Genomic DNA, 13,327 nt, shown 5'->3' with positions numbered 1-13,327 from the left:
AATACTTGCAGTGCATTAAAATGGACATTAGATGGCGGTGGTCTGTCATTCAGGGTCACTCACATGGATAGAACAGCCCTCTGGAACTTATATGCTGTATAGCAGGACGCAGCTGGCGAGCAGGGTAGGCAGGGACTACATTTCCCAAGAGAGGGAGTGCATGGGCGGGGGCATATAAATATAAAAACCCAGGAGATTGGCATAGAGAGTGCTGGGAGAGACTGAAAGAGAAGGAGGTGTGCTGACAGCTGAAGTTCTGAACTAGGCTGTGGAAATGGAGTTGGAGAGAAAGGAAGAGCGGAAAGAGCTTGCTGACCACCGGTCTGCCACGCTGCCCAGCAGGCCAATCTGACAGCAGGAGACCAGACGTGACACCAAGTCTGAGTTAGAGAGTCCATGGACTGACCCCATTTGCAGGGAGAGACAGACCGCTACGATCTGCGGGACTACTTAATCGGGTGAGAGAGACCCATGCATCCAACCAATTGAATACTGACAGTTTGCCATCTCATCTATCTACCTACACATAGTTGTGAGCATTACATATAGTTGCTTCAGTCTGCGGTGTAGTTCTCACAGCTGCATCGTTGAGATACGTCTACATTGCAGTTTCTTGTACAAGCTGATCGCTGGACATACAGTTGCAGGCCAGGATACAGCAGTGTCCACTGACACAACAAGTTTTCCTCAACAAAGCAGGATTCCCATTACTGTTAACTTTTGCCTTTGATGTACAAAGGGAGCTGCCTTTGCCTATAGACATTATTGCCAATTGCTGCTATTCGTTACAAGTTTGCTCCATGTTTAGTGTTTTAAAGGGGACCCTGTCTTAATTCCCTACCACCAAGAGGAAAAGTGTTAATTCTCCCTTTGTTCCTTTGTGTCACCATCCCAAGGTACTATATTACACACCTCAACGCAAGGTCATACCAACTGGGCCCCAACAAGCACGTAGAAGATATTGTAGTGTTCTTAAAGGTACAGTGTTCAATTTTATATAAGAATTCTCTTTCTTTCACATCTAATCCTTGTCATCTACTTCTGAGGACCCACAGTGAGCTTACCTGTTTCTTGATAGTTGTTTTCTGCTCACTGAGGATTCAGCAGTCTCCACAGATTGGAGGCAGTGGACTATTTCTGAAAGTAGGGCTGCTAACAGTTATTGCTGCTTTATTGTGAATGTTGTTACTTTTGTTCACAATTACTAAGAGTGGTTATACGCTGCTCAAAAAAATTAAAGGAACACTTTGAAAACACATCAGATCTCAATGGGGAAAAATATCATGCTGGATATCTATACTGATATGGATTGGGTATTGTGTTAGGAACGTAAGGATGTCACATAGTTTGATGGAAATGAAAGTTATCAACCTACAGAGGACTGGATTCAAAGACACCCCGAAAATCAAAATGAAAAAATGATGCAGCAGGTTAGTCCATTGCACCAACTCAAAATAGTACTCTGCAGTTTGTATGGCCCCCGCGTGCTTGTATGCATGCCTGACAATGTCGGGGCATGCTCCTAATGAGACAACTGATGGCGTCCTGGAGTATTTCCTCCCAGATCTGGACCAGGGCATCACTGAGCTCCTGGACATTCTGAGGTGCAATCTGGCGGCATCAGATGGACCGAAACATGATATCCCAGAGGTGTGTTCTAATGGATTTAGGTAAGGTGAACGTGGGAGCTATTCAATGGTATGAACTCCTTCATCCTCCAGGAACTGCCTGCATATTCTAGCCACAGGCATTGTCATGCACCAGGAGGAACCCAGGACCCACTGCACCAGCATAGGGTCTGACAATAGGTCAAAGGATTTCATCCTGATACCTAATGGTAATCAGGGTACCATTGTCTAGCCTGTAGAGGTCTGTGTGTCCCTCCATGGATATACATCCCCAGACCATCATTGACCCACCACCAAACATGCTGAACGATGCTACAAGCAACATAACATTCTCCATGACTTTTCCAGACCTTTTCACGTCTGTCACATGTGCTCAGGGTGAGCCTGCTCTGATCTGTGAAAAGCACAGGGCGCCAGTGGCAGACCTACCAATTCTGGTGTTCAATGGCAAATGCCAATCAAGATCTATGGTGCTGGGCAGTGAGCACAGGACCCACTAGAGGATGTCGGGCCCTCAGGCCACCCCCATGAAGTCTGTTTCTGATTGTTTGGTCAGAGACATTCACACCAGTGGCCTGCTGGAGGTCATTTTGTTTGCTCTGGCAGTGCTCATTCTGTTCTTCCTTGCCCAAATGAGCAGATATCGGTCCGGCTTAAGGACCTTCTACTGCCCAGCTCTCCTAGAGTAACTGCATGTCTCCTGGAATCTCCTCCATGCTCTTGAGACTGTGCTGGGAGACACAGCAAACCTTCTGGCAATGGCACGTATTGATGTGCCATCCTGGAGGAGTTGGACTGCCTGTTCAACCTCTGTAGGGTTCAGGTATCGCCTCATGCTATCAGTAGTGACACTGACCCTAGACAAATGCAAAACTAGGAAAAAACAGAAAAGATGAGTAGGGTAAAAATGTAAGTGGCCTTCACCTGTAAAACTATTCCTGTTTTGGGGGGTCGTCTCATTGTTGTCCATCTAGTGTACCTGTTGTTAATTTCATTAACACCAAAGCAGTGAAACTGATAAACAACCCCATCTGTTACTTAACTGACCAGATCAATATCCAAGGAGTTTAATTGACTTGATGCTATACTCTGATTAAAAAGTGTACCGTTAATTTTTTTGAGCAGTGTATTTACTGGATATATCAAAGTCATTTTATTCTTTTTGACCAAGTTACCTTTGATTCCAATATAAACTTCATATTGGTTTACATTAATTTGTGTGTGAGTCCATTTTACAGTTGTGATTTTCTTTGGTCATGGGAGAAAGGTGGTGTCAGCAGAGGTTTGGCTTGCAACCAGAGGTTAAGATTGACAGAAAACCCAAAATAATTACTAAGCAACCCTTAAGTGGATAGTGATACATATATTTCTGTAACACCCTCCAGGTTAGCCAGATAGTTGTTTGTTGCATTCTTTTTAGGCAGAGGCTGAGTAGCAGCCTGGGATGAGTCAGCCTAAGAGTGAGGAAGGTGTTCCCCTCAGGACATGCTGGGAGGTTCAGGGATTATGGAGCCCTCCCACCCTTCCAGAAACTTAGAGAACTTTCTGTAAGGGGGGGAGGAAGGGAGGAGGCCCAGATCTGCATGTTTGAGGGACGCTGACCAATCCCCTAGAAGGAAGCAGAGCATGGTGTCCAGGGCAACCCTCAAAAGTGGCAGAGCCTGTGCAGCAGAGTGTCAGGTGGAATATGGAGTGAGGAGCTGGAGTATGGAGCTTGGAAAGGAGCCTACCTACGAGCAGTTTCTGGAGAAGAGGATCTGTTCCCCTTAGGGAGGACGTCCTGAGCAGCAGGGAAGAAGCCAGTGCAGTGAAAGTCCTGAAGGCAGCCACCAACTCATCAAGCTGCCAGGAAAGGACAGTGTGAGTACTCTTGCACCCCCTAGGCCGGATAACGGGAGAGGGCAGTCAGGTGGAAAACCCAACTAGCTTCTCATCTGGGACTACTGCATTAAATTGGCAGTTTTTGGGCCCCTATGCCCAGGGAATACCCTCAGGCAGCAGGGTCAAGAGGAGGATTTGTCTGGGGTCTGAGGAGGTACACCAAAGAGCTTTGGATGCTCTAAGAGGAGAGACTTTTTCTATCCACATTTTTGTACATAGATGGTCTAAGTTGTCCTCAAGTTTGCAGTTTCATTGGGCATCCCATACTGTATACCCCTCAATGCAATACAAGTTATCAAACCCCTTAATAAAATCACAAACCAAGCACAAAGACTGTTTACTGACTCCAGTGTGCAAAATATGGAAGAAACTGCGTGTTCCCTGGCTGTGCAGAGCTTTAGGGGGACCCAAAACTCAGTGACTCCTAAGGGAGTAGTGCTATATTTCCATCATCCCTGACAATGTTGTAGCAAGTTACTACAACATCGTGTATTACGGTGTAATATATATTGTCAGAGAATCGTGTGAGAACTTAAAAAAGACTTTTTACTAGAAGAAGGTTAACTTACTTACTAAAAGACGTTTTACTAGAAGCCCAGTATTTATACATGCTTTTCGCACCTATTCTGCAGGCATATATCACACCAAATTTGAGAACATAGAACCCTCTTTTATTTGTGGTAACACTTTTATTGGTCATAGACCAAGTCATTTTCACCATATTCCCAATGCCACTGACAAAATTACAAAAAAGAAGGTCATTGCAGGACGTAAAGCAATACCTGTATATGCATTCTTGCACATTTCTGCAGTCTCCTTTAAAGCAATAGCGATTACAAAGCAATGTGCAAATCATTTAACATCTGGCATTTATATATTGAGATATCCGAGTCTCTTTATAAGAAGAAGGAAAAATGCAGGGATGTGTGTCTTCCTGGAATCACCTGATCTACCAACATTCACTGACAGCATTCCCCTAATGTATAGCACAGAAAACTATTTTGCCACCAAGGCTGGACAATTTGGTCTAATATTAATGTGAGCTTGGTAGCATGGCAGGACTGCAGCAATTATCTAGTGAATATGCAAATATCTGGTAAATCTGGTGGTTTGTCTTTATACCCAAATGGACAAATGTCCTTTGGAAATATTACAGTTTTCCAGTCAGTGTTTGAAAATATAAATCTGTGAACCATGTAAAATGTGATTGCTTGGACAAGTTTATAAATAGTATAAAGAGCAACTTAGAAAATAAATGATGAACCAACAACTGGAAGGAATATGATCATTTGCCACGTTAAAATTAGGAGTACATTTGTGCTCAGAAGAGATTCTATGTTGATTGTACCAATCTATCACCAAAACAGGCCATCTGAAAGAACAGATGCGACTGTGAGCTTCTTGAGGTAACTTTATTTTGCTACTTTAAGAATAGCAGGCTATGAGAAGTGGAAAAAGGATGAAAGCCCATAGGATTTGACTTGACATATACAATGTGAGGCTACCAAAAGTCTCAAACTCATGAACCTTCATGGCAGATAAACAAACCAGGCTGCATCTTCTTGCAGGTAACAGTCCAGTAGAATAAGTTTGTAGTATGACTCACATAGGACCTTTTTAATCAACGAAGTCAACGAAGGCACTTGGTCCATTAGGACTTAGAAGTACATTGTTTTATTTGTCGCTTATTATAAACTAAAAGTCTAAAAATTATAGCAGATGTATTACTAAGCCATAATGCCAGACTCGTAACAGCAACATGACTTTGTAAGGGGTCAACAGGAATGAACATTCAGGCCAGACTGTCTGAATTAAGTGCCTTTATTGTTAATTCCACAACTTTACTGAAGCAGGGACTGGTTTTTAGTGGGTTTTTCACTTAACAAAAGTAAGAGATATTTGCCTTCAGAAACAGTCATTAGCTTACATATTCATTTACACTTCATAGTGTAGACGGCTATTGACAATTAGTTACAAAGAACTGTGTTACAGAAACACATGCTCTTATTCCTAATCATATTCAAATTATATTTATGTCTGTTGTCTTTCTGCAATGCTACTATTCCATAGAATGTTTAGCATAGAAAAACAATGTAAACCCATTTATTTAACAATTGATTTAACATATTTTATACAGCATAGACCTTCAGGAACATTTTCTGCAGATATAATTGTAGATCTTTTAGAAGAAATTATAGATCATATCCAATTCTTTTCTGCTAAGTTGGGTCAGATTTGATACACATTTTTTCTATTAAAACCATACTGTTGTTGATTTATCTTGCTTTTAGCATTGTTGTCTTGTTACAACAACCAAATTCTCTCAAATTTTTCGGTGACCAAATCTTGTAAATTTTCCTAATGCAATTTGAAATTCATAGAGCCCTTTATAAAAACAAGTTGTATAAGTAAAGGCCGGAAAGCAGTCAAAAATGATTATGCTTTAATTAGTTTCATGGTTGGTATTTTTTTTTGATGTTGGTGTGTAATAATTTTTTAATTAAAAGATAATGTTGTTTGTTTCTGCCAAAAATATTCACATTGTGTCTCATTCATTCACTTCTGGTTCAGTGGTTTTCTTATAGTGGATGTTATAGTTGGCGAACCCTACACATCCACAGAGCCAACCTCCCTCCAGAATGCAACCCCAGAGCATCAGGTTTTTAGACAGTCAACCAACAGAAAAACTGTTGTTTGCCAAGAGGCAGAAGCATACAGACAGGAGCATATATAAAGACAAGCGGCTGACAAAAGATTAGTCAAACAATCTACGAGTTAAGGTGGGCAGCAGACAGAAGCAAAAACCAAATAACAGAGCGAGGTCAGAATTCAGAAGGCAAGTGTAAATGGACAGAAAGTGTAAAATAAACTCTACTTTGACAGCGTTCAAATTTGCAAAATTCGTCCATCAACTGGCTGCATAATAAATAGAGTGAATGTTGGCATAACCTGTGTGAATCCTGTCAAATCTTTAAGGTAAATCCTTTCGGTGAATATTCATTTGGCAAATTGCCCAGTAAATTATTGATAAATGGACCCTTATATGTCTGTAACAGTAGTGTGCACTGGGGTATACTATCTGAAAGTAATAGAGAGTTGATTTTGTGTGTTTTCCTAGTCAATTAGGTCATTTAATTAATGTGACAGCACAATCACTATTTCTTAGTTTAACAGTAAACCACAATTTAGTACCAATTCTGTGTCTTCTGCAGTAAGCACAATGGAAGATCAAATGTATGTATGCATGATAGATAGATAGATAGATAGATAGATAGATAGATAGATAGATAGATAGATAGATAGATAGATACTATAATTTCATGCACACACAGGAATGAAACTTGCAATGAAATCCTTGCACCAGTAAAATCAGCATACTATCTCACTCCTCATTATCTATACTACTAGTGAGATCTGCATATGAACTCACAAGCTCACTCCTTTGAAGCTATGTCATCAACGATATCTGTTTTCCAGTAGAAACAGCTCCCTCACTAGCATTTATTCCTCTAATAAAATCTGCACTCTAACATAGAACCTTAGGGTGCCTTCAGGTTTCTTTAAGCCAGCAGGTGGATCAAGCCTGCCTTTTAGTTGCACAGAGCCACAGGTTTTCATTGTGCAGCATTACAACCTTCTAGCCACCAGCATCCTAGCAACCAGTGATTTTTGATTGAAAAGATACTTTTATTGCAGAAGCATCAAAAACAACATGTTACTTGTAATCGGGGTACATCTCACCCTGTACTGCGACGCAGCGCACCACATTGCAATACAGTTCCAAGCATACGATAAATACATTCAGAAATAAATACATTCGCTCAGCGGTATGATGCCTGACGTGATGTGCGCGGAGGATGAATCCCCCGGACCACCACGTCCTGCATGACGCCGCTTACCCCAAAAACTGTAGCATCCTAATACAATATACATTTCCTAGTCACTATGTCATGCAGAAAAACGATAAACTGAAAATCACGATTCACAATAGGCATCGGGTGTGCGGGGGGGGGAAGGGGAGGGGAGGGGGAAACACAGGCCCGAAGCTTTATTGAAAAGACAAAGACACGCAAGGGGGAGTAGGGGGAAGGGGGAAATCTTCAGACGTCCTCTTCCTCCTTAAAGTCCATCAAGGAATAGTCTCTGAGCAGACTGAGGATCAGTCTGCGGCAGTCCTCAATGGACATCCTCTCCCGCTGGTGGATGAGGCGCTTTCTGGCGCACCATAAAGCGTCCTTAAAACAGCACAGCACCCGCCAGGCGCCGTCAATGTCCTCCAGAGAAAAGGTTCCACAGAACAGTCCATTCAACACCCCGAAGTGAGTGATGGCTGTCTGTGGCACAAAGTCCTTGAGTTCAGGTTCCAGGGCCCCCAACAGGGCCTGAGCAAATGAGCACTCCCAGAAAACGTGGTAAGACGTTTCCTCATGGATGATGCAGAAGGGGCAGTGTCTGTATCTGCTCAGGTTCCTGGCATGCATAAATGTCCTGAGAGGCAACCCCCCTTGGATTGCCATCCATGCCAGATCTTTGTGCCTGTTGGTAAGAATGTTGGAAGAAACATTCCTCCAGACCACCTTGCAGGTGTCTGAAGGCAGGCCTGGAACCGACTCCAAAATGTCGCTGGCTCGGATGAGCTTGTAGATAGTCTTTGGCTTCCACAAGTCAGGCTTGACTCCCTGCAGCCCTTGCTCCCTGATGAACTTGAAAGTGTCCAAGTAGAACCAAGGAGTGTCCCAGTTGTAGGGGATGGAAATATCCCAAGTGTCCCACCCCAGGGACCTCCAGAGAGGCAACAGGAAGAAGCGAGACATTGCGTTCCCGCCAGAGTCCATAGTCCGTCTTGGCAAAGTTCTGCGGATGCAGTTGCAAGCAAAGAACACCCTCAGCTGGGTGGCGATGTCGGGCACGCCCTTACCGCCCTTGAGGGGTTCCTTGAACATGACTGCCCGCTTCACTCTGTCCATCTTGGAGCCCCAGATGAAGTGAAACACCGCCCTGGTGATGGCCTTGCAGGTGTTGACCCGAGGGGGCCAGGCCTGGGCGAGGTACTGCAACACAGGGAGAATCTCGCTGCGGAGTACCAGTGTCTTCCCTTCGATGGTGAGGTCTCTGAGGCTCCAGAGTCCAAACTTTTGGCGCATCTTGGCCAGTCTCTCCTCCCAAGACTTCAGGGCTGCGCCCTCGGCACCAAACCAAACTCCCAAAATCTTCATGAAGTCTGTCTTGATGCCAAAGGGCATGGATGCAGAAGAAGGCAGGAACCACTTTCCGAAGAGCATGACTTCCGACTTCCCGCAGTTGACCTTTGCCCCCGAAGCTTGGCCGAAGTCCTCGCAGGTCTGGACGAGCAGGTCGATGGAGCGCTGGTTGGCACAGAACACCGTCACGTCGTCCATGTAGAGCGAGCACTTCACTTCCCGTCTGTCTGGTCCCGGCGCGGTGATTCCCCCGATCTCTGGATTCCGTCTGATGCATTCGGCGAAGAGCTCTATACAGCAAACAAAAAGCAGAGGTGAGAGAGGACAGCCTTGTCTGACCCCGGAGAGGACCGGGAAGGGGTCAGTCTTCCAGCCGTTCACCTGCACGGAACTACAAATGTCATTATACATGATGTCAACATATGAACAAAACATTTCCCCGAGACCAAACCTGCGCAGGGCTCTGCACATAAACCCATGGGAGACACGGTCAAAGGCCTTTTCCTGATCAAGACTGACCAGGGCCGCGTGCACACGGCGGTCCTTGATGTATTGGACCGTGTCCCGGACAAGCGCTAGGCTGTCCGCAATCCTGCGGCCAGGAATGCCACAAGTCTGATCCGGGTTGATGATCTGTCCGATGACAGCCTTCAGCCTGTTCGCCATGACTTTGGCGAGGATCTTGTAGTCCACGTTCAGGAGAGAGATGGGACGCCAATTTTTCAAATCACATCTCTCCCCCTTACGCTTGTACAGGATCGTGATCATCCCCTCCCTCAACGAAGGAGGCATCTTGCCCTCCACCACCATCTCCTCGTACAGCTCGAGCAGGTCCGGGCCCACGAGGTCCCACAGCGCTACATAGAGCTCCGCTGGGAGACCGTCACAGCCCGGGGTCCTGCCTTGCCTAAAGGATTTAGCGGCAGAGTGCAGTTCCTCCAACGTCAAGGGGGCGTTGGTGGCCGACAAACCTGCAGGATCAATAGCGTTAGAGATACCTGACAAGAACCTGTCGGCCACTTCCGAGTTTGTTTCTTTGGGGGAGTAGAGGTCGGAGTAGTAGTCGCTGACCACTTCCATCACGGCCTCCTTCCCCTTCTGGAGCGTTCCAGTCTTGTCGCGCAGTTCCGACAGGGGTGTGTGTCCTGAGTGGAGTTTCCTGAAAAAGAAAGAGTTACACTTCTCACCTTTCTCGAGATGCTCCACCTTGGCACGGAAGACAATGTGCCTGGATTCTTCCTCAAAGTGCTTTTTCAAGCACTTCTTGGTGTCCTCCAGGTCTTGCCTCACGTCCCAGCCACAGTGATGAAGGTCCTGCAGGGACTGCAGCTGACGCTGCAGCCTCCTGAGTTCCTTCCTCCTGGCACACACTTGCTGGCGTCCCCTGGCCTGAAAGAAGCTGCGCAGCTTGACTTTCACGAACTCCCACCAGTCGCTTACCTTAGGAAAGAAAGACTTCTCCTCTCGCCAGGCACCGTAGGTTTCCCTGAGCTCCTCTAGCAGTTCCTCATCGTCCAGCAGGGTGCAATTCAGCTTCCAGGAGCCTGGGCCCGGGGCAAAGCCCTCTCCCAGATCACCTTGAAAGTGAATGGCCCTGTGGTCAGAGAAAAAGCAGGGAACCATGGAGAACCCGCGGTGCCTGACTGCCCTGGAGGTGAGCACAAAGTCAATCCTGGAGCGCACAGATCCATCGGGCGGCTCCATGAGTAGTTCACGGAACCGCGCCCCACGGATCCCACTGCGTCTCGCAGGGAAGCCTCCGCAATCATCTCCCGGAGCAGCTTCGAGGTGGCGTCGAGTTTTGCGTACATGCTGGAGCTGCGCCCATCCTCCTCTATCGGACAGGTAAAATCACCGCCGATTACTACTGTTCTCGTTGTGGCGAGTTGCGTCCGCAGGGTTTGGAAAAGTTCCAGCCGCGCGTTCTTTTCCGGGGGGGCGTACACGTTCATGAGCCTAACGGGCTCCCCCGCCCACGAACCGTCTATGACCAGAAGGCGGCCACAGACGAGCTCATGGACGGAGTCAACAGTGAAACGTCCTCCCCTGATAAGAACCGCAACCCCTGCGGACTTGCAATCGCCACCCCCAGACCAGTAGGAGGGACCGTGGGTCCACTGGGAGGACAAATGAGTGTACCTCCTCATAGGGGGAAGTGCGCACTCCTGAAGCATGTACACATCACTCTGCTGTGTGGAAAGAAAGGTCAGCACAGTCTGCCTCCTAGACACATCCTTGATGCTCCTCACATTAATGGAAAAGATAGATATCTCAGCCATCATGGGAAAGAGATGAAGGGGTTAGTCGGCAGGGGCTGTGCTTACCTCCCCTGGGGAGGGGGGGCGACCTCTGTGACTTCTGCAGCCTGACAAATGTCCTGGCCCAGACCAATCTGATTGAGGACCTCGTTGAGGACCTCATCGAAGTCGGTGGAGAGATCTGGGTCCGACTGGGTCAGAGCCATCTCTTCTTCCACCTCTTCTTCCTCCAGCGTGTCGAGGTCTTCCCCCACGGGGTCGGGACCTGCGACATTCTGGAGGACGGCAGGCCGCTTGGTGGCAGAGGAGGGGTCCTCCGCCGCCGGGCTGGCCTGCTCCTTCTTCCGCTTCCTGTACCCCGTCGCAGAGTTGCTGACAGGGGTGACAGGGGGAAGGGGCGGGAAGTCCTCGTGTGAGGACAGGTCAGGGGGGGGTGGAACTGGGCCCGGGGCAGGGGGACCAGGGGCAGGGGGTCCAGGGGCGAGGGGACCAGGGGCAGGGGGGTCAGGGGGACCCGGGGCAGGTGGGCCAGGGGTAGGGGCAGGGGGGCCAGGGGCAGGGGGACCAGGGGCAGGGGGGCCAGGGGCAGGGGGGCCAGGGGGGGCAGGGGGACCAGGGGCGGCAGGGGGACCAGGGGCAGGGGGGCCAGGGGGGGCAGGGGGACCAGGGGCGGGGGGGCCAGGGGCGGGGGGACCTGGGGCGGGGGGACCTGGGGCCTGGGGGGGGTTCCTCTTACCCGGGTCCTTTGGAGGTTTCTGTGGCGCTGGTTTGGTGGCAGGGCCCTTGCTCAGGGCCCCAGCGTACGTCCTGCTTCTTTCTGGGCAGTCTCTGTAGACGTGCTCTGACCGTCCACAGAGGTTGCAGGTTCTGGACCTCGGGCAATCCTTGGTCTCGTGACCTGCAGACCTACAGAACCTACAAGAAAGCACATTGCATTCCTTACCCTCATGCCCCGGCTGGCCGCACTTGCGGCATGACTGGGGTTGGTCCGGGTAGTGTAGGAGACCTGTTGACGATCCCAGGGAGAAGCACTGTTGCAGGTGTTGGAGATCTCCAGTGGGACGATCTCTTAGTAGCCTGCAAAACACAGCCCACTTACCTGTCCAGAAGCCGTTGGCGTCTAGTATCCGGACTGGGTCCTTCAACACGACGCAAAACCTTTGGAGGTAGGTGGCGATGTCTCTACCAGGGACGTGAGGGTTCCTCATGGACACCGTGATCCGCCTTTCGTCCCTTTGAATGGGAGAGTTCGCAGTGAACTTTCGGAAGAGGGAGTCGGGTCCAGAGGTCTTCACTGCCTCCCAGTACCTTCTGCATACCTGTAGGGAGACGAAAGTGACAAGGAACATACCTCTCACAAAGGACTGCACCGACAGGGTCTCTGCCTTGCTGAATCCTTGTTCAAGGATCATTTTCTTCCCAAAGACTTCCGGGGTCATGTCCGGGATTCTGCCTTCCACCTCTTTCAGCCGCAGCACGACTGTCTGCTTCATCCAGGGCTCCAGTGGAGGGAGACCGTCTGCAGGGCCGGGGCGATCTGAGGTGGAGGTGGAGGCGGAGGGGGCTTCTCCCGGGGTCTTGGCAGGGGCGGCGTTCTGTGGCTTCTTCGTAGTCTGCTTCTTCCCCATCTTGTCGCAGAGGAGTTCTCAGGAGGGCTTCCCAGAGATCTTGGTCGGATTCCTTCTCCTTCTTCTTCCTCGGCGGCTTCACTCTTGCTTAGCCTTTGAAAAGGCTATTGAGCGTCTACTGCCCGGAGGTAGTAACGCAGAGTGAACAAGGGGGGGAAAGATCACAAACTCGTTCTGTGTGGGGGCTAAGCCTCAAACCCAATAGCAGCAAGCAGGTGAAGCCGAATTTAATCGACGATCCTACAAGGCCGAGAAGAGGGTACCCCACACAGACCAAATGGCTGGGATAGATTCAAGTGGTTCTCAACGTCCTAGCTGGAAGCAGGGACACCCCTAAAGGCAAGGTCGATACTACACTTGATCTTAGCCAAAAGGCCGAGAAGCGATCGATTGCAACCAGTGATTGATTGATAAGAAGGATGCCAGGTGCTTGCATAGCATTCTTGTTTGCCTCTGCCCAGCTCCACTCTGTCAGCACTGGGGGTCACATTAGCTGAGTGAGGGAGAGAAACTGAGCAAGAAAAGAAACAATGGAATACTAGTCAGTACCAGTGTGCCAAGGTGTGTATTGCTTTGAAGAATAAATCACTTCTAACGTTAGGTATCCTACGTATGTGGATGTTGCTGCATTATATAAAACTATTAGTGCAGTTTTTACATTTTAGAATGGGGTGCCTTGAGAGTGTGCAGAATTTTAAAGGGTGCCTTGGCTGAAAAAAAGGTTGGGAAAC

The 13,327-nt window shown here is 48.3% G+C and overlaps 1 pseudogene; it reads right to left on the bottom strand.

Annotated features, from left to right (window-relative positions):
• Nucleotides 1–12,890: 12,890 nt before the first annotated feature.
• LOC149452935 (U2 spliceosomal RNA) lies at nt 12,891–12,983 on the bottom strand (annotated as a pseudogene).
• Between the last annotated feature and the right edge of the window lie 344 nt (nt 12,984–13,327).

Source organism: Staurois parvus, unplaced genomic scaffold (assembly GCF_062004578.1).
Source record: "Staurois parvus isolate SC_StPar_1 unplaced genomic scaffold, SC_StPar_1.0 ptg000454l, whole genome shotgun sequence".
Classification (NCBI taxonomy): domain Eukaryota; kingdom Metazoa; phylum Chordata; class Amphibia; order Anura; family Ranidae; genus Staurois; species Staurois parvus.
Note: the sequence above shows the minus strand (reverse complement) of the source record. Positions and strands in the feature narration are given on the sequence as shown.